The sequence below is a fragment of the Erinaceus europaeus genome, chromosome 12 (genome assembly GCF_950295315.1).
Source record: "Erinaceus europaeus chromosome 12, mEriEur2.1, whole genome shotgun sequence".
Classification (NCBI taxonomy): Eukaryota; Metazoa; Chordata; class Mammalia; order Eulipotyphla; family Erinaceidae; genus Erinaceus; species Erinaceus europaeus.
Genome location: NC_080173.1, coordinates 31,332,545 through 31,360,077, shown reverse-complemented (window position 1 = coordinate 31,360,077; position 27,533 = coordinate 31,332,545). Strand labels below are relative to the sequence as shown.

Below are 27,533 nucleotides of genomic sequence, written 5' to 3'. Positions count from 1 at the left end.
CTGGTTTCTTTCCCTTATCCAGCTTTTGTAGTCCTTTGCCTGACAAGGTTAGCCTTGGGATGATTAAAGGAAGTGAAATAGGAAGTAGGTGAGGAGGGTATCTAGGTCTAAGTAGAAATTATTTGATTAGTACTTTATGGTGTATTTTTTAGGTTTTTCTACTTACTTGTTGCACTTACTGACTCACTGCAAATTATTTTGCACTTTTAATGTAAGGTATATATTTTCCTCTAACTTGTGGATACATGTGCACATGTGCTCTATCTCATGGGCCCTGGTCTATATCTAGGTTCTGTGACTGTTCCAACGTGCACTACCCTAGCATTTTTTTTTCTCTCTCTCTAGGTTCTGGATGTCAGGAATCCAGAATCAAGAGGCTAGCAGTGCTACACTCCTGGATGTTTTAGAGAAAATTCCATCTTTGCTGGCTTCCAGTTACACTCAGTATTCTTTGACTTGCTAGAACTGCTTTCTAATCGCTGCCTTCAGAATCACATTGCTTCTTCTCTAGTTTAATTGATTTTGTCTTTCTCTTTTAAGTATTCTTTTGTTGAAGTTTTGGACCTGCTCAGATAATCGAGGGTGATTTTGTCAATTTAGGAACCTTTATTGAATCATACATGCAAATATCTTTTTTTTTAAATTCCAAATAAGATAACTTGCTGACATTTTGAGAATAAAGATTTACTATCTCTGTATGATCATTATTAAATGCTCTGCCATGGCTTTCTGATATTAAAATTCAAAATTCTTTGTTAACATGAAAGAAAATTTTATATATTTTTATTTACTTGATTGTTAACTAACATTAAACCAGTGCTATTCAATGGAATTATGAATTATGTATAAATAAATAGCTTTACATTCTCTAATATCTACATCACCAGATAAAGAAAACTTAACTGCTGTTGCTTTAATTGATAAATATGTTTAAGATATTATTTTAGTCTGCAATAAACATAAAAATTGGGGGGCCAGGCAGTAGCACAGTGGGTTAAGCACACATGGCACCAAGTGCAAGGACCGGGGTGTAAGGATCCCAGTTCGAGCCCCCGGGTCCCCACCTTCATGGCAGGTCGCTTCACAGGCGGTGTAGCAGGTCTTCAGGTGTCTTTTTCTCATCCTCTCTGTCTTCCCCTCCTCTCTCAATTTCTCTCTGTCATACCCAACAGCAATAAGAATAACAAGGGCAAAAACAAAAAAAAAAAAAGGAAAAAAAAAGGCTTCCAGGAGCAGTGGATTTGTAGTGCAGGCACTGAGACTCAGTGACAACCCTGGAGGAAAAATAAATAAATAAATATTGTTATTGAGTTATTTTCCTGTTTTGATGTTATTCTCTAACTGCTATGCAATATAGACTAGCCACATTTCAGGTACTTACACACTACAAGTGGCTAGTGACTAATACTCATTTGGCCACTACAATATTAAACATGTACAACACGTCTATTTTGCTTTTTATTTTGGGCCTGCACATTACTTAGAACATTGGAAATTTAAGCATATGTATATAATTTTTCTTGCTACCATGGTCAGCATATGAATAAAGCATATGAGTAAAAGGAGACAAGCAATATCCCAAAATCCTTAACATAAAAATCAATTTATTTGCAGCAACATTCTTTCCTTTATTTTTTAAGTTTTTAAAAAATTATTATTTTTATTTACTGGTTAGAGACAGGAATCGAGAGGGAGGGGGCAGATAGAGATGGAGAGAGACAGAGAGACCCCTGCAGCACTGCTTCACCACTCACAAAGGTTTTCCTCTACAGGTGGGGACTGGATTCCCAAACCCAAATTCTTTTTTTTTTAATTTTTATTATCTTTATTCTGTTTGATAGAAACAGCCAGAAATCAAGAGAGAACACGGTGATAGAGAAGGAAAGAGGCAGAGAGACACCTATAACACTACTTCACCACTTGCAAAGCTTCCCCCCTGCAGGTGGGGACCAGGGACTTGAACCCAGGTCCTTGCATACTGCAATGTGTGCGCTCAACCAGGTGTGCCACCACCTGGCCCCCAAACCCGGGTTCTTAATGCACTGTAACATGTGTACTCAACCAGGTGTACCACCACCTGGCCCCCAGTCACATTATTTTATGAATTTATCTATCAGGAAAATGTTAAGCACTGGCAATTATGAAACTTCTCTAAATGTCTCTAAACCAGTTCACATTGCACTATTTTTTTTCTGGATGACAATTTTTTTACAGGCTTATATTCTCTAAACATATTTTATTTAAATTTTAGGGATATTTGTAAATATTCAATATTCTGGGACTTGGTGAATGTATCCTAATACATATTTATGATAATATTTTCTTAGTTATGGTGAATTATATTAGCTAAAGTTACTGTGGAATTTATCCTTTTAAATATTTATTGACACACAATATTTTTGAATTGAGCTGTGGGAATGTAACACAGCAGTTCATAGAAAAATTAGAATACTAATGAAATTTAATCTAATAGTTTATACATCAATTTGAACTGACTAATGTTGAGCAAAACATGCATATTATATTAAGATATTTAAAGTTATTGAGGGAAAATTTTATTTAATATTAAAATATAAAACCTCTTTAATCACTGGAAGGAATTCTCAGAAGTAGAAGAGAAACTTTACATTAACTTAACATTTCAGGACAAGCAATTTCACTTATTTAAAACGACTTCCAGAGCTAAGGAGGCAAGCAAATGAGCCATTTTCTTTAAAAATTCTGACTTATCTTGGGAGTATTAACATTAATATAACTTATGATCTTGAGTTCTACTCATCTGTGAATGTGTTTTGAGTAAGTTCACATAATTGGGGTTGGGATCTGACAGTCTCTTACATATAACTACCATGAATACACACCAAGTTTTATAGCATTAATACTTCAAGGGATTTTATTCATAATTGTATAAAGTGAGTACACCCATGAAATGAACTAGTGTAGGAAACAAATCTTACCAGTAGGATGCACTGTACTCATAAAACATTATGACTGACATATTCCAGCCCCAAATCAAATTCTTTTCTGTATAGTTTTGGAGTGGGAAAGGTGAATGAGTGGGCATTATGGAGAGGGCAGCTTAATATGAATGTTAATGGGTTAATGTTAAAATGTTAAGTTCTGTAATGACTGCTTTAGTAGAATCATATAAAATTCAGAGTAATAATCTTAAAATTTAAGAGAGGTCATATATTTTAAACTTCATACAATTTCTAAGCAGGGTTATAAGAAATGTGCTTAAAATTTTTCTTCCTAATTTTTTAAACATGTTCTCAGTATTTATTTATGAAGTTCAAGGCTGTAGAACTGGAAAGTGATTAATCCTGAGAATTTTCGAGAATGTATAAAATACTAGTTTTTCATTTATTTAGCTGCATTATTCAGAATGGCACAGCACTATTTACTTTTTTTAAATTAGTGACTCAATTTTGGTTTGCAAAATCACATGTCAACGTGGGCATAATTCCATACTGTTCCTACCATCAAAGTTCTATATCCCCAGTCTCTCTATTGTAAGCTATGGATGTTTTCCTAAGGTTGTAGATATGAGTTAACTATTATTGCTACAACTATTTGTCTGTATATTATTGTCCTTTTCTTTCCTTTTTTTTTTTAATTTATTTTTTCCCTTTTGTTGCCCTTGTTTTATTGTTGTAGTTATTATTGTTGTTGTTGTTGTTGGATAGGGCAGAGAGAAATGGAGAGAGGGAGGGGAAGACAGAGAGGAGGAGAGAAAGATAGACACCTGCAGACCTGCTTCACCGCCTGTGAAGCGACTCCCCTGCAGGTGGGGAGCCGGGGTTCGAAACGGGATCCTTATGCCGGTCTTTGTGCTTTGCGCCACCTGTGCTTAGCCCGCTGTACTACAGCCCGACTCCCTCTTTTTTTTTAAAGGTCCCATCTTCTCTTCCTTTTCAAGCTATACATAACCTTATTACTACATCCAAATGTCCCTCTCTTTTTCCTCTTCTCTCTCAGGGGCCTGATGGAGTTGGAGTTCAGAACCCTCTTATCTTCCTCCTATCATTTCTTGCCCACTGAGAGTATGGATCAAAATTGTTTTTGGGATATAGAAGGCATGAGTTCTGACTTCTGTAATTGCTTCTCTGCTGGACATGGGTGTTGACATGTCAATCTATACTCCCAACCTGTTTCTATCTTTCCCTAGTGGGACAGAGCTCTGAGAGGCGAGTTTCCAGGACTCGTTGGTGCGGTTGCCTGCCCAAAGAAGTCGGGATGGAATCCTTGTAGCATCTGCAACTTAGTGGCTGAAAGTCTGCATGATACAAAGTGGGGCAAAATGGTTAATGAACAGGAAACAAAAAATAGGAACAGAGCAGATGAGATTAGGGATTTTAGGGTGGAAAGAAGCTAGGAAGTCCATTTTAAGCATGTTTCTAGGGGATGCCGACTGTGGTAGTTTTTGCTTGAGTTTGACAGCTAATATGAAGTTGGATAAAAATATTGTCTTTGAAAAGGTGTCAGAGTAGAGTAAAGGGCTATAAAGTTGGATTAGAGCTCCCATTCTTTAAAAAAAAAGATTACACATAAAAGTAACTACTCCTATCCACTGTACCCGGGCCCATATATATTTATATTTAGTACAGGAACCTGTATAACTTGTGAGTTGTGGTTGGTCTGAGCTAGAAGCTCATGTTCACAGCTGGGAACATTGCAGGATGCACTCATTTCAGTACACAGAACCACTTAGAATCCCCAGAAAAAGATTTGTGACACTGTTTATATCTTTAAAAATCCATGATTATAGACAACAGAAAAGTTTGATTACTGGGGGCCTGGTGGTGGTTCACTTGGTTGAGCACAAGTTACAATATACAAGGACCTTTGTTTGAGCCCCTGGTCCCCGCTTGCAAGGGGAGGGAAGCTTTGTGAGTGGTGAAGCAGGGCAGCAGGTCCCTATCTATCTATCTATCTATCTATCTATCTACCTATCTATCTTCCCCTTCCCTCTCCATTCCTGGCTGTCTCTATCCAATAAAAAAAAAACAATTAAAAAACAAGAGAAAAAAGTTTGATTATTGAACTCGATGAATCTGAGAATTAGGTATTTAAATATGTTAATAACCTTTACAGATATGTAATACTGTATTAATAATTATTGGTCTCTGAACAACTAATGAGCATTATGTCAGGCCAGTTGAATTTCCCCAAATACTATTTGCTCTTTGATCTTATACTAGGAATGTTTTATAGTTATGAAATTCATGGGAACTGATATTTGCATCATGTTCTTTTGCATTCTTTCATTTAGGCATTCACACAAAATAGACCTCTCTAGGAAGTAAATTTCATTTGACCAAACTTTCCCCCCAATATCATTTTATCAAGGCAATGCTGATTTATAGAGCTTGTGTTTTAATTAGGGCAAATTTCCACAAGATAAGAGTCAGTGCCTTTCATCTTCAGCCCAACCATCTTCTTATTTCATCATAGGGACATAAGCCTTCAACCTTCCCTTAGTAAGCTTTCCTGCCTCCCCTTCCCTGAACTCACTGTGATATTCTCCAGCCCACTAAATATTCACTTTACATTCAATTTGATCAGACTTCTTCCAATACTGTTCACTAGAATGTCAATGCTTCTAGCCTTGGGCTAATCTATAACTGGAATATTTACTTAGTTATTATTTATGAGGCTTTACTGCTCCAGGTTGAGTTTTTCAGTTAGAGAGAGACACATAAGTGATACCACAGTATCCTTCACTATAGTGGAGGCTGAAGTTGCACCAGGGTCCTGTGCATGAGAAAGCAGATGCACTAACAAATGAGGTATCTTGCCAGCCCCAGTTTTATAAATTCTTTCACTTCTTCATATTTCCTGCTTATTCCACTCATGTCTAGCCAACATTAATTAGGCAGTGAATAAAATAAAGAATTGTTGTCTCTGTGTTCTTATAGATTCAGTGACTGTAATTAAATTCCCAAGTTAACAGCTTATAATCACTCTGCATATATCAAACTATGTTGTGAAATTCTCAAAACTCTCAAATACTTTTAAAAATATTTATTTATTTATTTTCCCTTTTGCTGCCCTTTTTTATTGTTGTAGTTATTATTGCTGTTGTTGTTGTCATCATTGTTGGATAGGATAGAGAGAAATAGAAGAGAAGACAGAGAGGGGAAGAGAAAGATAGACACCTGCAGACCTGCTTCACCACTTGTGATGAGACTCCCCTGCAGGTGGGGAGCTAGGGGCTTGAACCTGGATCCTTCTTCTTCTAGCGTTTGCCCTTCTTCCGTAGCCAGTCAACAGTGTCAGGTTGAGCCTGATGTAAAGTTTTGAGACCTCCTTTGAATCTGGAGAGGTGGTAGTCGTTGACTATGTGGGTCATAGTCTGTCTGTAGCCGCAGGGGCAGTTCGGGTCGTCTCTGGCTCCCCAGCGATGGAACATAGCGGCGCACCAGCCATGGTCTGTTTGATAGCGATTGAGGAGGGCCCAATCATAACGTGCTAGGTCAAAGCCGGGTTGACGCTTGCAGGGGTCTGTGATGAAGTGTTTGTTGTTTACCTCAGCTGACTGCCAACTCTGTTTCCAAGAGTCTGGAACAGAGAAGTTCAGTGTAGGTGTAGGGGACCAGATTGGGTGACGAGACGTCAAGCGTTGGACAGGGTGGGTGAAGATATCCGCGTACATTGGCAGGTCCGGTCGAGCGTAGATGTGGGAAATGAACTTAGATGATGCCGCATCCCAACGAATATCTGGCGGGGCGATGTTGCTAAGAACTGGCAGCCATGGAACCGGGGTGGAACGGATGGTTCCAGAAATTATCCTCATGGAGGAATATAATTTGGAATCGACCAAGTGGACATGGGGGCTATGGAACCATACTGGGGCACAGTATTCTGCAGTGGAATAGCATAATGCCAGAGATGATGATCGTAGTGTGGAAGTGCTCGCGCCCCATGAGGAGCTGGCCAGTCTTGCAATGATCTCGCGCCCACCTTTGCTGCAGTTTTTATGAGATGTTCATGAAATGACAGAGTGCAATGGAGAGTAACGCCAAGATAGACTGGCTGGGCTTCATGCCGGATTGGGATGCATTGGATCGACCTTCCCGTGGTGCATCTCATGAGTACCCATTCATTGGGGAAACTGAGGATCCTTCCTAGCCGACTGAATCCACATGGATCCCAGTCACTTTCAAAGTCAGCAATAAGCAGCTCCTGACAACTTTCAAGTCCTGCTCTTCGAGTGCTCCAACTTAATGTTGAGGGGCTGTCCTTTGCCAAACGCGTTCTTATTGGTCAATTGGCGATACAGCATCTGGCAGAGACCTGGATCCTTATGAGGGTCCTTGCGCCAGTCCTTTCGCTTTACACCATGTGCGCTTAACCCACTGCGCTATTGCTCAACTCCCTCAAATACTTTTAATATTCATTTATTTTAGTATTGTGCAGAACAGGATTCTCTTGAGAGGAATAAGAGAGATTTTGAGAAATCAAATAGGAGTGGTATGTTAGGGTTCCTCTGAGCCTGGAAACCATGAATATGACAAGTTAAGTGTCAAATCTATCCAAGAGTACACACAGAAGACAAGATTTCTTTAAGGAAAGGGAGTGGATGAACTACATCTTCTCCAGTTTTACCAATCCTGATTTTCTCATCTGATGAGATGTTATCTCAGTCACTATCTAGTGATATTTCTGGAAGGGACCCTATATTCCACAAAGGTATTAACTAAAAGGTCTGCCTATAGAAACTTCCCTTTATGGGTGAGTTGGTGGTGGGTTTAGAGAAACTGGATATAACCAGAGTGAAAAAAAAAGTTAGTTAAACTTGCATTTAGATCTTAAACATTATAGGACTGGGGAAGTGGTTCAGTTGTAGAGTGCATGTCATGAATGTATGAGATACAGACATTGATTCATGACACTGCATAAAAAAAAAAAACCAAACAAAAAACATAACAAGAAGTCCAAAGCTAATAGAGCATCATGAATGGTGCTCTGGTATCTCCTCCATGCCCATAAAAATAAGTATGCTGCGAAGTAATTGGTGCTTTAGGCATGATCACTACATTCTTCCAGTTTATTTCTCACTGTATCTCCTTCACAGCCTACATTCTAAACCTTGAGGTTTATTCATTTGCTTTTCTCCAATAAATTCTGGAGTATATGACATGCTTCTTTTAAAAAAATTTTATTTATAAAATGGAAACACTGAAAGGCCATAGGATAAGAGGGGTACAATTCCACACAATTCCCACCAGCAGAACTCCAAATCCCATCCCTTCCCCTGATAGCTTTCCTATTCTTTATACCTCTAGGAGTATGGACCTAGGGTCACAATGGGGTGCAGAAGGTGGAAGGTCTGGATTCTATAATTACTTCCCTGCTGAACATGGGTTTTGACAGATTGATCCATACTGCCAGACTCTCTCTTTCCCTGGTGGGGCAGATCTCTGGAAAAGTGGGACTCCAGGACACATTGGTGGGGTTTTCAGCCCAGAGAAGTCTGGTTGGAATCATGGTATCATCTGGAACCTGATGGCTGAAAAACAGTTAAGATATAAAACAGAACAAATTGTTGACGAATCATGAAACTAAAGGCTAGAATATTACAGATGAAGATTTGGGAATCTGTTTTGGAAATAGCTAGTAGGCTTATTTTAGATATATTCCAAAGGGCCTATGACTTTACTAGTTTTTGTTTGAGCCTGACATCTGATATGCAAGTGGACCTAGGTTATTGTCTGGGGAGATGGTATCAAGTTGGAAAAAAGGACTAGAAGGCTGGATCAGGGAAGAGAATAGCTCCCAAATATGGGAAAAGTATATAAATACTGTTGACTGTAGACCCATCGATTTGATCTGGGGCCCATATTCAGCATAGGAGCCTATATATCCTCTGCATCCTTGTATATTCAAGCTCACATTCTGTGGTCATGAGTAGGAACATTCCAAGTTGCACCAATTTCAGGACCCATCTTCCTCAGGTAGTAGAGTATGTTATCCAACCTCCCATCAGAGGATGGAACCTTCTCTACCATTGTTGATCCACATTGAGGGCAAGATTCTAAGTGGTCTAAGCTTTTAGGTGAGTCAACATTTCAAAGAACAAGTCATTATTAGAAATGTATTAACAATTTGGGACCAGTTGTAAAATTTAGTCTGATTACCAATTTGAAGTCTTAAGTGATTAGACTGAAGGAACATATACTCAGCCTGTGGTCTGTGCATTAAAAATTTTGAGACATTCAGTCAATTTTCCCTCTCTCATATTAGTAAAATAGTGATTTATAAGACTATAAGTTAATAGAAGTATACATCAACACCATTTCCACCACTAAAGGACTGTGTTCCTTTGCATCCCCTGCCCCCCCCCCCACCACTGAAGTTGAATATCTACTCACACCCGCCACCCAGAGATTTTTGCTTTGGTATCCTACTCCAAACTCAATCAAATCCTACTTTGAGTTTCCCTTTATGTTCTTCTTTCTCAACTTCTGTTCATGAATGAGATCATCCCATACTTGTCTTTATATTTCTGACTTAGCTCACTTAACATAATTCCTTCTAGCTCCATCCAAGATCAGTCAGAGAAGGTGGGTTGATTATTCTTAATAGCTGCATAGTATTCCATTGTGTAAATATACCACAGCTTTCTCAGCCATTCATCTTTTTTTGGGCACCTGGTTTGCTTCCAGGTTTTAGCTATTATTAATTGTGCTGCTATGAACATAGGTGTACATATATCTTTTGGATTGGGTGTTACTAAGTCCTTGGGGTATATCCTCAAGAGAGGAATTACTGAGTCATATGGAAGGTCCATGTCTAGCCTTGTGAGGGTTCTCCAGACTGCTCTCCACAGAGGTTGGACCAATTGACATTCCCTCCAGCAGTGCAGAAGGGTTCCTTTTTCTCCACAACATCTCCAGCATTTATTGCAGCTATCATTTTTGAGGTAAGCCATTCTCACAGGGGTGAAGTGATATCTCAGTGTTGTCTTTATTTGCATTTCTCTGACAATCAGTGATGTGGAGCAATTTTTCATGTGTTTGTTAGCCTTTTGGATCTCTTCTGTAGTGAATATTCTGTTCATATCCTCTGTACAGCATGCTTTTAAAAGTCATTTTACTGGAGGATGAGTGATTTATGTGTCAGGCTGCATCGTGGGGGAGAGAGAAGCGAGTGAAGCTCAGAGGGAACACAAATCTGTATTCATGTGGGCACCTCCGAACTGGGAGATAGCACAGCAGTTCAGGCCACGTGGAGCTAGCAAAATGGCCACTTCCCTGCCATCTGGTCACCCAAGTGAAGGGGCTAAGAGAGCTAGGGGCAGAAGAAGAAGGGCTTTTAAGGGAGAAATTCTGGAAGTGACATGTCAGGATGTGATTGGCTAGGAAACAAGGCATTCTGGGATAGGATTAGAGCTCTTATGGGAATGGGAAGGGGGAGGAGTAAACAAGGCACACCAAGATTATTGTATTGTATTGTATTGGCAATACCCTGAGGGGACAACATGGTGGATGTGACCGCATCTGCACAATTTCCCAACATTTATGGTATAGTTTTGATAAATATGTAAAGTTTCTGGGGCCAGGCCATGGCACACTTAGTTAAGCACACATAGTGCTAAGCACAAGGTCCTGTGCAAGAATCCAGGGTCCAGCCCCCACTCACCACTTGTAGGTGGTCCACTGTATAAGCAGTGAAGCCCTCAGTTTTCTTCAGAAGCAGGGGCAGTATGAAGCTTTATGAATGATGAAGCTATACTTCTACAAATGTATATCTTTCTCTCCCCCTATCTCCCCCTACCCTTCTAATTTCTCTCTGTCTTATCAAATAAAAAATTCAAAATTTTACATCTTGCCATGATAGAGGTCTAAAAAGCACTCTCCTTACTAACTTAAGTAGGCCCTTCACAACATCATGCAACAGGACCTCAAACCCACCCCCCATCCACCCTTGTCTCATTGCCATCCTTCTCCAGAATCCTTAGCTTTGGTGTAATACATTAATCCCTGACCAAGTCTTACTTTGAGTTTCTGTTCTTGTTTCTTAAGTTCTGCCTACAGATAAGATCATTGGATTTCTCCTTCTATTTTTGGCTTATCTCACATAAGATGATTCCTTCAAGTTCCATCCAAGCTGAGATGAAGAAAGTGACTTCATCATTCTTAACAGCTAATTAGTATTCCATTGTGTTAACACTGGAGACAAAGACCTGATCAGGCAACTCAGGAGAAGACATACACTCCCAGTGGTCTGGAAGTGGAGCGATATAGTGGCAGTCTTTCCACATTGTTCTTGTAAGGAATTTGGAGATGCATTGAATAATTGCCTGAGAACCCACGGAGTACAAACAGGATTTGTTTAGAAACTCATAGGGTCAGGGGCTGCTTGGCTACAGACAGACTATGACCCACATAGTCAATGACTGCCACCTCTCCAGATTCAAAGGAGGTCTCGAAACTTTACATTAGGCTCAACCTGATGCTGTTGACTGGCTACGGAAGAAGGGCAAACGCTAGAAGAAGAAGAGAAGCTGAATTGGCCCTGGGGCTTTGGACCCTTGGGGCATGGAAGTCTCTTTACATAACCACTGTGCTATCTTTCCCCCACCCTATTTTATCTTTAGATTAACAGTGAGTAATTAAGTTAAAAAATACACATATAGTTAAAAACCCACAGGCTTCCATGGCCTACAGGGAAGATAGAGAGTAAAAGAAGGTTTAACAGCCACCATGATTCACCTCCAGGATTGAGACAAGACTGAAAAGACTGTTAATTTCCATAACTGTGCACTCTTTAAGTACTGTACTTAGACACAAGTCAATCCAGGCAAGTTTGATTAGTGGATTGAATAGTTCTGAGAGAGAGACCACATAACACACCATATAAAATGGTTAAGCCAAGAAGAAACATTGGAGAAATGAACCAGGTAAAAGCCCAGATACACGTCCCTCCATCCCAAAGGTAGAAGCACATAAGAATGAGGACAAGATCCAAATACTAACTGAACTATTAGTCACAGGAGTGAGGAAAGAGTTTGAAAGTAATATCAGAAATGGGGAAACAGCAAATGAGACTCTGAAAGAAGCACTATTTGGAGGTTTCTGGGCTAGAATTGCGGGAGAGAGACCAGGAACTCGTGGTGGCGTGGTAATACAATTTTTTATTCATGTGGGAGGCCCAGAGTTGAGTTAAGCCATGTGGTGCCAAACCTCAATGGCTGGCATCCACCTCCCTGTCTGCACGCCTGCCCTCCTCCAGGTCAGTACACAGAAAGAGAAAGAGAAACCAGAAACAGAAGTGGCTTTATAGGATAAAACCAAAAGTGGCAAGTTGAAAACAGAAATGGCTAGGAAAGGGGGTCAACAAAGGTGGAAGCTTCCTTAGCAACTGTTAGGAGGGTTTTAGCCAGTGGGATTAATGTTACCCTGCAGGCAGGGTGGGTCTTGAGATAGAAAGAAGATAGATCAAAGGAATGCGTGGGGAATCTTTCAGGCAAAACTGATTATGTAAATAGGCCATAGTGCCAGCAGTGGAGGATGGGGCAGAGCAGGGGTGGGGTGGGGGGTGGTGTGGGGTTGGCTTAATGCCCAACAGGAGATGATTAGAAAGCTAAAAGCTTAAATAGCTGAATTAAGAGCACAACTAGCTGAACAAGCTAATGCAGTACAGAAAAGGATAACAAAATAGCTAAACTACAGAAAACAACAGAAGAGAGAGAGCAGAATGACTGAGGTCAAAAACAGAATTAGCAAGATTGAAGATGAATTATAAAAAACTAAAAAAGAAGTAAGAGAGCTCAAGAAGATATTAAGAGATGCTGAAAACAACAACAAAAACATATAGAATGACTTCAAAAGAAGTAATATACATATTATAGGCCTACCAGAGGAAGAAAGAGAGGGAGGGGAAGAAAGCATTCTACAGGACATAATAGCTGAGAAATTCCCTACTCTAGACAACATGAAAGATATAAAGATTCAAGAAGCCCAGAGGGTCCCAAACAAAATTAACCCACTTAAAAACACCAAGACACATCATATTTGGAATGGAAAGGATCTTGAATGCTTCAAGAGAAAAACAAAGAGTAACCTACAGAGGAAACCCCGTAATATTAGCAGCAGATTCCTCCACACAAACACTAAAGACCAGAATAGAATGGCAAGATATCTATTGAGCTTTCAACCAAGACTACTTGTCCTACTAGACTGTCATTCAAACTAGATGGAGGCATAAAAAGTTCTTTGAGAAGCAACAGTTGAAGCCTGCCCTGCAAGAAGTTCTTAATGTTCTCTTATAAATCACATCATCATAAACATGCCATATATCAGAACACTGTGAAAGTTTAGAATAATGGCATTAAAATGTCTTCAATCTATAATATCAATAAATTTCAATGACCTGAATTCACCTATTAAATGGCACAGAGTAGGGAGGAGAAGGATCAGAAAACACAACCCAACCATATTTTGTCTGCAGGAACCCCACCTAACTCAACAAGACAAACACAGACTCAAAGTGAAAGGATGGAAATTATCATACAAGCCAATGGACCACAAAAAAAGGGAAGGTGCCATTCCAGCTTCACAGGTGGGAGAGAGGCCAGGAACCAAGCTCATGGTGGTAGCAATACAAATCTTTATTCATGCAGACACCCCAGAGTTGGGCATGAGCTTAGTGGGTTAAGCCATGTGGCTCCAAACTGCAATGGCCGCCTTCCGCTCTGCATGCCAGCTCTTCTCCAGGTCGGGAAGTGGGAGAGAAAAGAAAGAGAAACCAGGAACAGAAGTGGGTTTTATGGGATAAAACTGGAAGTGGCAAGTCGAGAACAGAGATGGCTAGGAAAAGGGGTGGAGAAAAGAAAAAGGTATTCTGGGAACTTCCTTAGCTACCCTTGCTATGGTTTTAGCTGTCGGGAATTAGCAATACCCTGAGGGGATAACGTCGTGGGAAGGAGACCTTTAGTCATTTGTAAGACAAAGCATAAGATTGGTATGTAAAGGGACTGGCCATACTAACATAGGGTGGTTTGTGGGCCCTGCTTAACTCAATGACATCTGCACAATTTCCCAACATGCAGGGATAGCTCTTCTCAGTCTTACACAATAGACATTAAAATAAATAAAATTTTAAAAAGATAGGGATGGACATTACTTACTGCTCAGAGGATCACTCAATCAAGAGTACTTAGTGATTATTAACATCCATACACCCATGGAGAGGCCATATAAATAGATCAAACATCTACTGAAAGAGCTATAGCAATATATTAACAGCAACACATTAATAGTAGGGATTTCAACACCCCTTGGATGTTAGACCTGAAACCATCAAATACTGCCGGAATAGCCTGAGGGTACTTCTTCCCGAGCTAGTGCTCTCTGGGTTGGAGAGAACTCAACTGGAGCTGATCTAGGCTGCTGCGTGGGAGAGGGATCAGGAACTCATGCCGCACTAACTTCGCAGGAGATACACTCTGGAACTCTCGGAGCCGGAAAGCAATTTCCAAGTGTCTTTAATCAGAAGAGCAGCTGTTTTTATACTCTCCAAGTAGGGTGGAAACAGGATGTGATACAGAGAGGGTGGAGAGAAAAGTGACTGGTGAAAATCAGAGTGTGACAAGGAGGTGCGGAGCAGGCGAGAATCCTATCACTGAACCACCAATGCCCTGGAGGGAGTGCTTTATGTAAATGTAAAAGTGATTTATGTAAATAGACCAAAGCTTTGAATGGGATCAATAAATCCCTATATAGGCATATGGTTAAGCAGAAGCCAGGGGGAGCTGGCATACTACCCAACAAAATACTTAGAGGAAAATATTGGCAGAACTCTTCCACCTAAAATTTAAAGGCATTTGCATGGAAATGAATCCAATTTTTTAAAAAAGTTGACCAATAAACAGAAAGGAGAACTTGGACTGGGTCTGGTCAATTACACCTAAGTAAAGGACTCTGGGATGGGGGGAAGTTTCAGGTCCTTGATGAACATGGAAGGAAACACTTCTGTGAGTCTAGAGGACTTTATGGACCTAGAGGGACCTTGAGTTGCTATATGGAAAACTAAGAAATGTGAACAGGGGTAGATGGCATATGGCTATGCTAAGAGACTTATTCCTGAGGCTCCAAAGTCTCAGGTTCATAAGTAAATTCACCTTCTTTACCCTATCTTGGATGGAGCTCAAAGATATGTTAAGTGAGATAAATCAGAAACAAAAGGATGAATACTGGATGATCTCACTCATATTCAGAAGTTGAAAAACAAGATCAGAAGGGAAAACTGTAAGCAGAACTTGGACTGGAGGTGGTGTATTGCATCAAAATACTGAAACATGATGGCAGAAGAGCACCTAGTGGGTGTTGTATTGTTATGTGGAAATTTTATGCATGTACAAATGATTGTATTTTACTGTTAACTGTAAACTATTAATTCCCCAATAAAGAAATAAAAAAAAATTCTCCACTCTGTTCACTACAGCATAGCTTCCACAGCAGTGTTTGAAATCAGGTAGTTATTAGTAGCATTGCTGATGCATACAGACTCTCTTATCATATAGTTTAATTCATAAGTAGTAGAATGTTAACTGCTAGCTGTCTGAGAGGTGAACAGTGGATAAAATGTCAAACTAATAGTCATGAAGTCCTGAGTCTGATTCTTGGCATGTCATGTGCTTGAGTGATGCCTGGGTTATTTCTATCTCTTTCCCCCCTTCATCTCTTATCTCTCATAAGTAAATAAACAAATAATTTTAAAATTTCATGCTCATAAAATAGGTCAGTAAATCTGCAATTTCAGAGGCTTTTAAACTATATTTCAAATACATTATTTTCATACTTTAAAATAATATACAAATTGAGATATTTAAATGACTATAATCTAAATACTGGTGACTTCATTATATGTCTACATTAAGAGAATTGGGAAGTTTTTTCTTAATAGGAAAAACTTGTTTTTTTTTTTTTAAAGTTTTGCTTTCTGTGCCCTAGATATTTTATTGGGATCCCATTTTTAAAATTTTTCATTTTTTACTATGCTGTTATCTGAATTAAAATTCTCAAGACTTTACTTCAATCTTTTCTGTTTGAATGTAAGGATTAAAGTAATCCTTTTTGAAATTATGACAGTAAGCCATGCTGAAATATTTATCAAACATTCATAATCTCTTTATTATGTGATTTTTAAAATTTAAAAAATGAAAACTTGTTTTAGACAGAAAAGGATTAACTTCTCTTGGAACAAAATGAGAAAACTACACAAATACATATATATATATATATATATATATATATAATTTACTGCTACTCTGTTTTCTAAAAATTATAAAGGAATATCAATCCAAATAATTTTAAGAAAATTAGAAATAATATATGATGTTATGATGTTAAATGATTTCTTAACTGTTTACAAGATGACTAAATTACTTTTTTTGACTAAGCATACATTAAAACTTTGAACAAACTGAATAGTTTTTTCCCTATCTTCTTTCTTTCCTTCCTTCCTTCTTTCCTTCCTTCCCTCCTTCTTCTTTCTTCTTTTGAGCCAGAGAAGGTTTGTAAGAGACCACAACATTGAAGCTTTCTCCAGTGTGGTGGCAACTAGACTTGAATGTGGCCTCATACATGTCAAAACAGCACACCAAGTGAGTTATTTCACTACCTCAAAGGGGAATATTTTTAAAGAAAACTTGACTTTCTTGTAAGTTGTGAAGCTATAGAGAAGTTTGCAATATTTTGTCATTTATTATGATCAGCATCTATTAACATCAACAAAATGTCATTTTAATGATGCCATGATAGGACAATTTTATATATATATATATATATATATATATATATATATATATATATAGCTGTAATTTACTTCAGGTGAAATATGTTTTTTATTTATATTATTATCATTATTCAAGGCTCATTCCATCCATTGTGGACACTCAATGTGATTTCTGTTTTCATAGATTTTTGCTAATGTTACTAAAGTACCATTTCAGTATGCCTTAAATAATCATCAATGATACAGTGTTACTTCTGATACAAATTTCCTTAACTTGAAGAAAATTTTAAAGAACATATGTGGTCTAGTTTTCAGAATTCAGCAAAGCCCTGTGAAGAATAATGCTTCAGAATGTGTTCTACTTCATGGTTGTATTTTGAATACTATATAGTTGAAAAGGGTGGGGAGATATGGTATTAAATGCCAAACCCACAAAATGCGAATAATTAGTATGGGACTAGAGGCACAGCAATATAGATTTTCTTTAATTCTCAAACTGAGTTGAAATGAAAGTTTTATGTGTATTCTATCTCTGATTTTATAAGTTTTGCAAAATTTCTTAATTTGGCATCCTTTAGCAGCCTGCCTAGAAACCACAATGCTTGCCCAACCAGATCTAATGGATTGAAAATTGCAGGGAATGAATATTATGATAGCAACTCATGAGCAAAGGTTCCTTGTAGAGACCCCCCCCCAACAAATAAGAACTGCTGTATTAAAAGTTTTGATAGTAATGATATCAAATTATTCATGACAATCATGGGAGTTGCTTTTAATCTAGATAAAGTGATAAACAGCAGACTTAAAGAAGTAGTAAAAATTTAATTCAGTGAAATCTAATGACAGAAGTCATAGATGTAATTTTAGATTTTAAATAATGCACTAGATGCTATTCATGAATGAATACTTTATGGGCAGCAGGTTTAAATCCTTATAGAGGAGTTAGGAAGATGGCGGACTAAGAAGTCGCTAACAGCAAGTGCTCTGATCGCATCGTCGGCAACGGTAGGATTTTCTGCCTTTAGCAGGCCAGTCAATAAGGGGTGACACCAAAGAAGTGATTACAATTTAATTTGGGTTAAGAATTAGAGTAAAGGTGACACGGACTAGCGGGGCTCCAGAATTCCCAGGCGGCGCCGGGCAAGGTGAGTGCGCCGGGCATTGTCCTCCGCCAGCCTGGGAAGGCGGCTCCTCCGCCGGTTGCAGAGCGCGGCGGGCAGAGGACCCGGAGAGAGCACTTTAGCTCGGGGGTTTCCTCTTGGGAGTCTCCAGGGTCCACCGCGACCCTGAGGGCGGATCCAAAGACTTCTTGAGTTAGGCTCTCATTGGATCAAAGGACTTGGAGCTAGTTTTCATTTTTGAGAAATCCTTTAAAAAAGTCTGGAGAGGGGGGTTTCCCGGAAGATGGCGGACTGAGAAGCGGCTAGCCTTTGATCTCCGGACACATCTCGTGTAAACAATAGGATTTTCTGCCTTTAGCAGGCCAGCCAATAAGGGGCAATAGCGGTGACACCAAGGAGGTGTCTATAACTTAATTTGGGTTAAGAATTAGAGTAGGGGAAAAAATTCTTTTTTCTTCCTTTTAATTTTCAAGCATACATCCTTCCCGCCGCCCCCCCCCCACCCCCCATAAGCAGTGCCTGGGACCAGCTACTAGCAGGATACCCCATACCACCAAACAGGATGTTTTTTTTTTGTTTTTTTTTTTTAATTCACTGATACACATTTGGGAAGTTCCTCGCACTGCTCTTTAATTACAACTCTTCTTCTTATATTCTCCCTTTTCTCTCTCTTATCTCTATCTCTTTTTTTTTAATCTTGTCATACACTTCTTTCTTCTTTGCCTTTCTGAATTTGTGAATTACTTTGGGGAAGAAATCTGACCCAGAGTGGACTCTCTATGTGTGTATCTCTGCTCTAGTTCCCTTTACACTCTTGTTACCCCTAGAATATACACTGGATAGTAGATTTGCATAACTGTCTATTCTTGCTATCCTCTCTTTCTTTTCTCTTTCTTCACTGGGATTTGGTTACTATTTTTTCACGGACTGGAGAAATTGTTTGGCTAACTGGTAACGATTAAACTCCTTCAATACTTACTTCAGTTGCTACTGTAATTCCGGAGGTTGGTGAGTGCAATTGTCATAAAGGTACTTAGTACAGTGTTACTTGTGCTCAAAACACAACAACTGAGGAACAACAGAGCATAAAAAAAAGAGAGAAACACATAAATAAAAAAAATGGGTAGATTAAAAACAAATAAAACTGCTACCCCAATGAATGAAGACAAGAGCCCAGAAGAAACCACAAATCAGTCAGAAGTAACCATAGATAAGAAAAGTATGCAAGCAATAATAAACTTATTAATCACAGAAATGAAAACAACATTGGAGGAAAGGAATGGCAGTATTAGGGAAACAACAGTTGAGACCCCCAAGGAAAATACTGATTATCTTGAGACAATTAGAGAACTGAAAGCTGAAATAGCTGTAATGAAGAAAGAAGCTGAGGCAAGGGAAAGCAGACTAACAGAAGCAGAAAACAGAATTAGTCAGACAGAGGATGAGTTAGAGAAAACAAAGAAAGAGGTGAAAGAACTTAAAAAGAGATTGAGAGACACTGAAAACAACAACAGAGACATAAGGGATGATCTCAAAAGAAGTAACATTCATATAATTGGCCTGCCAGAGGAAGAAAGAGAGGAAGGGGAAGAAAACATTCTAGAGGAAAAAATACAAGAAAATTTCCCAGACCTGAATAACAGAAAGGATATCAAGGTTCAAGAGGCCCAGAGAGTACCAAACAGAATCAACCCAGACCTGAAGACACCAAGACACATCATAGTCACAATGAGAAGAAGTAAGGATAAAGAAAGGATCCTAAAGGCTGCAAGAGAGAAACAAAAAGTCACATACAGGGGAAAACCCATAAGACTATCTGCAGATTTCTCAACTCAAACTCTAAAAGCCAGAAGGGAGTGGCAAGATATCTATCGAGCCCTGAATGAAAAAGGGTTTCAACCAAGGATAATATATCCTGCTAGACTTTCATTCAAGCTAGATGGAGGGATCAAAACCTTCTTAGACAAACAACAGTTAAAGGAGGCAACTATCACCAAGCCGGCCCTGAAAGAGGTACTAAAAGACCTCTTATAAACAAGAACATCACTATAATACTTGCAATATATCAGAGTAAACAAATTGTTTTTTAGAACAATGGCACTACAATACATTAAATCCATAATATCAATAAATGTCAATGGCTTAAACTCACCCATCAAAAGGCACAGGGTGGGGGGATGGATCAGAAAACATAACCCAACCATATGCTGCTTGCAAGAATCCCATCTGTCACAACAAGATAAACACAGACTTAAAGTGAAAGGATGGAAAACTATCATACAGGCTAACGGTCCACAAAAAAGGGCAGGAACAGCCATTCTCATCTCAGACACGATAGATTTTAAATTAAATAAAGTAATAAAAGATAGGCAAGGACATTACATAATGATTAGAGGATCAATCAGCCAAGAAGACTTAACAATTATTAACATCTATGCACCCAATGAGGGACCATCTAAATACATTAAGCATCTACTGAAAGAATTTCAAAAATACATCAATAGTAATACAATAATAGTGGGAGACTTCAATACCCCACTCTCACACTTAGACAGATCAACAAAGGAGAGAACCAATAAAGATACAAGAGAATTAAATGAAGAGATTGACAGACTAGACCTCTTGGACATTTTCAGACTCCTCCACCCCAAAAAACTGGAATACACCTTCTTTTCAAATCCACACAACACATACTCAAGGATAGACCACATGTTAGGCCACAAAGACAGCATCAATAAATTCAAGAGCATTGAAATCATCCCAAGTATCTTCTCAGACCACAGTGGAGTAAAACTAACTTTTAACAACAAACGGAAAATTATTAAAAGACATAGAATTTGGAAACTAAACAACATGCTCCTTAAGAACCACTGGGTCAGAGACTCACTCAAACAGGAAATTCAAATGTTCCTGGAAACTAATGAAAATGAAGACACAACCTATCAAAATATTTGGGACACAGCGAAAGCAGTACTGAGAGGGAAACTTATAGCCATACAATCACATATTAAACACCAAGAAGAAGCCCAAATGAACGACCTTACTACACACCTCAAGGACTTAGAGGAAGAGGAACAAAGGAACCCTAAAGCAACCAGAAGGACAGAAATCACTAAAGTTAGAGCAGAAATAAACAACATCGAAAATAAAAGAACCATACAAAAGATCAATGAAGCCAAATGTTGGTTCTTTGAAAGATTAAACAAAATTGACAAACCCCTAGCCAGACTCACCAAACAAAAAAGAGAGAAGACTCAAATTAATAGAATTGTAAACGATGCAGGAGATATCACAACTGACACCACAGAAATCCAGAGAATTCTGCGAAACTTCTATAAAGAACTATATGCCACCAAGCTAGAGAATCTGGAAGAAATGGAACAATTCCTAGAAACCTATGCACTTCCAAAACTGAACCAAGAAGAACTACAAAATCTAAATGCACCAATCACAGACAGAGAAATTGAAACCGTTATTAAGAATCTCCCCAACAACAAAAGTCCTGGACCAGATGGCTTCACAAACGAATTCTACAAAACTTTCAGGAAACAGTTAATACCCATACTTCTTAAGCTATTCCATAAGATTGAAGAAACAGGAATACTCCCTTCCACCTTCTATGAAGCCAACATCACCCTGATACCAAAAACTGATAGGGACACAACAAAAAAGGAAAACTACAGACCAATATCTCTGATGAACATAGATGCCAAAATATTAAACAAGATCTTGGCCAACCGGATACAGCAACACATCAAAAAGATTGTTCATCATGACCAAGGGTGATTCATCCCAGGAATGCAAGGCTGGTTCAACATCCGTAAATCAATCAATGTCATTCATCACATCAATAAAAGCAAAGCCAAAAACCACATGATTATCTCAATAGATGCAGAGAAAGCCTTTGACAAAATCCAACACCCATTCATGCTCAAAACTCTACAAAAAATGGGAATAGATGGGAAATTCCTCAAGATAGTGGAGTCTATATATAGCAAACCTATAGCCAACATCATACTCAATGGACAGAAGCTGAAAGCATTCCCCCTCAGATCGGGGACTAGACAGGGCTGTCCACTGTCACCGTTACTCTTCAACATAGTATTGGAAGTTCTTGCCATAGCAATCAGGCAAGAGAAAGAAATCAAAGGAATACAGATTGGAAGGGAAGAAGTCAAGCTCTCACTATTTGCAGATAATATGATAGTATACATAGAAAGACCTAAAGAATCCAGTAGAAAATTACTGGAAGTTGTTAGGCAATATAGCAAGGTATCAGGCTACAAAATCAATGTACAAAAATCAGTGGCATTTCTTTATGCAAACACTAAATCTGAAGAAGAAGACATCCAGAAATCCCTCCCATTTTGTTTCAGCAAAATCAATCAAATACCTAGGAATAAAGTTGACCAAAGAAGTGAAAGACTTGTATGCTGAAAACTATGAGTCGCTACTCAAGGAGATAGAAACTGATACCAAGAAATGGAAAGATATCCCATGCTCATGGATTGGAAGAATAAATATCATCAAAATGAATATTCTCCCCAGAGCCATATACAAATTTAATGCAATACCCATCAAAGTTCCACCAGGCTTCTTTAAGAGAATAGAACAAACACTACAATCATTTATCTGGAACCTGAAAACACCTAGAATTGCCAAAACCATCTTAAGGAAAAGAAACAGAAATGGAGGCATCACACTCCCAGACCTTAAACTATATTATAAAGCCATCATCATCAAAACAGCATGGCACTGGAACAAAAATAAGCACACAGACCAGTGGAACAGAATTGAAAGCCCAGAAGTAAATCCTAACACCTATGGGCATCTAATCTTTGATAAGGGGGCCCAAAGGATTAAATGGAAAAAGGAGGCTCTCTTCAATAAATGGTGCTGGGAAAACTGGGTTGAAACATGCAGAAGAATGAAATTGAACCACTTTATCTCACCAGAAACAAAAATCAACTCCAAATGGATCAAAGACCTAGATGTCAGACCAGAAACAATCAAATACTTAGAGGAAAACATTGGTAAAACACTTTCCCACATACACCTCAAGGACATCTTTGATGAATCAAACCCAATTGCAAGGAAGACCAAAGCAGAAACAAACCAATGGGACTACATCAAATTGAAAAGCTTCTGCACATCCAAAGAAACTATTAAACAAACAGAGAGACCCCTCACAGAATGGGAGAAGATCTTCACATGCCAGACATCAGACAAGAAACTAATCACCAAAATATATAAAGAGCTCAGCAAACTTAGCCGCAAAATAGCAAATGACCCCATGCAAAAATGGGCAGAGGAAATGAACAAAACATTCACCACAGAGGAGATCCAAAAGGCTAACAAACATATGAAAAACTGCTCTAGGCCACTGATTGTCAGAGAAATGCAAATTAAGACAACACTAAGATACCACCTCACTCCTGTAAGAATGGCATACATCAAAAAGGACAGCAGCAACAAATGCTGGAGAGGATGTGGGGACAAAGGAACCCTTTTACATTGCTGGTGGGAATGTAAATTGGTACAGCCTCTGTGGAGAGCAGTCTGGAAAAATCTCACAAGGCTAGACATGGACCTTCCATGTGACCCCATAATTCCTCTCCTGGGGTTATACCCCAAGGACTCCATAACACCCAACCAAAAAGAGGTGTGTACTCCTATGTTCATAGCAGCACAATTCATAATAGCTAAAACCTGGAAGCAACCCAGGTGCCCAACACCAGATGAGTGGCTGAGAAAGCTGTGGTATATATACACAATGGAATACTATGCAGCGATCAAGAACAATGAACCCACCTTCTTTGACCCATCTTGGACAGAGCTAGAAGGAATTATGTTAAGTGAACTAAGTCAGAAAGATAAAGATGAGTATGGGATGATCCCACTCATCAACAGAAGCTGACTTAGAAGATCTGAAAGGGAAACTAAAAGCAGGACCTGATCAAATTGTAAGTAGGGCACCAAAGTAAAAACCCAGTGGTGAGGGGTAGACATGTAGCTTCCTGGGCCAGTGGGGGGTGGGAGTTGGCGGGAGGGATGGGTCACAGTCCTTTGGCGGTGGGAATGGTGTTTATGTACACTCCTAGCAAAATGTAGACATATAAATCAGTAGTTAATTAATATGAGAGGGGGAAATCAATTGTATGTCTCAAAGTTTCTCAAAAGACAAACTGAATCTTTTTAATATATAGGCTAAGTATTTGATATGCGGACTCTCTCAAAAGCCTAGACCAAGTAGATTAGAAGCTTCCAATAGCACAGCTATATACAAGATACTGGGTACTGTACAGCAAACCATAACAAAGGGACTTTTCAAAGTTAACCCAATTAACAAATAATGTGATGATAATATTAACTATTGATTGTCTTTTTGAACCCTAAGACAGCAGGAACCTCACATCTTCACTATAGAGCCCCTACTTCCCCCAGTCCTGGAACCCTTGGATAGGGCCCACTTTCCCGTATGCATCTCCCAATCCAAACCAAATAATATTGCATCCGCCGATCACAACCTAACCAAAGCAACGATTGCCATCTCAACATGCTTCACCTCAGACTGTATCCAGAGACTTCACGTGTGGTATGACAACCCTTCAGCTTCATTACTTGGGTGAGACCTTTCCTTTAATAGTACACTCTAATTTCATCTCAGGTAGTTCACTTTCTAACAAAGTCCCATAACCTAGACATACACCAGTTTCTGTGAGAGAGAGCTTATGTGCACACGTATCCTAAACTACTGCAAAATATATACCTGAAAGCAAGATTACACTAGAGTTTGCAGTGAGTACCTCCCTAACACTTCCTCTCCACTATTCCAAGCTTGGGATCCATGATTGCTCAACAAATTGTTTGGCTTCATATGTTAACTCTCTTTTCAATCACCAGGTTCCAGATGCCACCAGGATGCTGGCTAGGCTTCCCTGGATTGAAGACCCCACCAATGTGTCCTGAAGCTCAGCTTCCCCAGAGACACACCCTACTAGGGAAAGAGAGAGGCAGACTGGGGGTACGGACCGACCAGTCAACGCCCATGTTCAGCGGGGAAGCAATTACAGAAGCCAGACCTTCTACCTTCTGCAACCCTCAACGACCCTGGGTCCATGCTCCCAGAGGGATAGAGAATGGGAAAGCTACCATGGGAGGGGGTGGGTTATGGTGGTTGGGTGGTGGGAATTGTGTGGAGTTATACCCCTCCTACCTTATGCTTTTGTTCACTAATCCTTTCTTAAATAAAAAATTAAAAAAAAAATCCTTATAGAGTGCTAAAGATTATACAACATACAATCAAAATGATTTTTGATTAGAGATCAGATTAAGCAAATTTACATATTTACAATTTCTATAGCCACAGGACTATAGAAAGGTATAGGTTTTCAAGAATTATTTAAAGGATTATTTGAAATGTGTTGCAGTAACCATTTCAACAGTGAATATTCTATCTCTAATACTGATGTCTTATTGGTGATTTCCAAGTTAGTCTTTTGTCAAAAAGAATTTATCTCCTTCATATAGAAGTCTTAAAGAAAACATAAACATACATGTGAAAAAGTATGCACATAAAATATTTATCATGAAATAAGTTAAACAAATTATTTATGTGGAAAACTGAGAAATGTTATGCATGTACAAACTATTGTATTTACTGGAAACTGTAAAACATTAGTCCCCCAAAAAGGGAAAGAAAAAAAATAGTACCTATGTAACAAGAAAACTAAGGGTAGACTTACGTGGAGAAAGTTCCAGTGGCAATATGGGCATTTGAAATATGTATATTAGATAAAAAATTTTGTAGCATTCTGAAACATACAGGTGTTGGTTTTTGTGAAAAGGGACAGACTTTTAAATCACTCTTGTCACAGAGTTTACATGTTAATTGTGGCAGTGCGGTAAGAAGTAATAAGTAGATTGAATAGTATATTTAAAGTAAAAAAAAGTTTTGTGGAGAAAAAATAAAGTATGATATGGAAAAAGAGGATGGCCTAGGGGAGATAGTATAGTGGTTATGTAAATAGATTTTCATGCCTAAGGCTCTAATGTCCCAAGTTCAATTCCCCATTAATACCATAAGCAGAGCTGAGCAGTGCGCCAGTAAAAAACAAAAAACCAAAATAAGCAAATAACAACAACCCAGAAGATAAGGAAGGAGAAATTATATTCATTGTTGTATTACACATGATGGTCAGAGAAGTCCCATTGAAAAATGACATGGGTGGGGGGAGGGGCACAGGCAGTGGTGCACCTGGTTAAGTGCACACAGTACAATGCATAAATACCTGGGTTAAAGATTCTGGTCCTCACCTGCAGGAGAAAAACTTCGTAAGTGGTGAAGTACAGCTTCAGGTGTCTGTTTCCCTTTCTATCTCCCTCTTTCTCAATTTCTTTCTCTTTCTGTCCAATAATAAATCAATAAAAATACAAAAAAAAAAGAAAAGAAAAATGACATTGGGGGAAAGAGTTACAGTGGGAACAGTTAGAGTCTAGGTCTTAAAGCAGGAACATGCTTATCCTATTTGGGGGGGGAAGGCCAGCATCAAAATGAAAATAAAGGGAACAGAATCATAGATATGGGAGAGGAGACTATACTGAGTCTTATAGGTCATTTAATAACTCACTTCTGCTATGAGTGAGGTGGCATGAGACTGGATGAAATTTGGACTGAAATTTGAAATTAACTTTTAATTTCTGTATAGAAAATGCATCTAGAATTTGGAAATATTCCTATGAAATTTTAAATGTGCAGATTGTGTAACTATCCTTTACTTGTATAATGAAAAAAAAACTATTGTTATTTAAAGCCAATGCAAATGTAGTTGATTCTCCTTCCTAAAACAAACGTCATTTTTCATATCTGTTGGAAAATATCTTTATATGGCTCTCCCAATTTCAGAAGGCCTATGAGAAGAGAATTCTGTTCATGAAGTACATAATTGCATCCTGTCAGATGTTTTACTCAGAAATAGTTTCTTTAAAAATAACTACAGAGACAAATTTTATTCTTATGCTACATTTCAACCATTATGTGTTTAATGGACTTTTAATAGTTTACCCTTAATCATTTGTTATGTTATTTCTATGAGAAAAACACAATTGAATTTCTTAGTCATTGACATGCCAGTGATATATTAGCAATATGGAAATCGCATATGAAAACAGGTAAGGTTGTGAGATGATGCTAATGATCAACCTAAAATAGATTTGAAAGCCTTAATAAAATTTTCAAATAGTACATTTCTCATATATTATGAAGTGACTCAGGTTTCAGTGTGCAATCTTGAATACATACAAAGTTGTTTTATTTGGTAGAATTAGAATTCATACTCCTCTAGAAATATAATTTTTATACTGAAATATAATCCCCAAAGTAATACTTGGTTAGTAGAAATTAAGACTAGAGAAATTCTGCGACCTGGGAGGTGGTGCAGTAGATAAAGAATTGGACTATCAAGCATGAGGTCTAGATTTCAATCCATGACATCAAATGTGTCTGAGTGATGCTTTGGTTCCTTCCTCTTTTTTTTTTTGTTTCCAGGCTTGTGTCTGGGACTCAGTGCCTGCACTACGAATCCATAGCTCCAGGCTGCATTTCTCCCCTCATCGTTATTGCTGTTATTGTTGTTATTGCTGCTGTTAGATAGGACAGAGAGAAATTGA

The 27,533-nt window shown here is 38.6% G+C and overlaps 1 long non-coding RNA gene across 1 annotated transcript in view; it reads left to right on the top strand.

Annotated features, from left to right (window-relative positions):
- Window positions 1–24,870, top strand: part of LOC132541871 (uncharacterized) — a 300,702-nt gene extending 275,832 nt beyond the window's left edge. The window contains exon 2 of the long non-coding RNA XR_009552968.1: window positions 24,775–24,870. This is a non-coding gene — a long non-coding RNA (uncharacterized LOC132541871). The remainder of the gene's footprint in view (window positions 1–24,774) is intronic.
- Window positions 24,871–27,533: the final 2,663 nt, after the last annotated feature.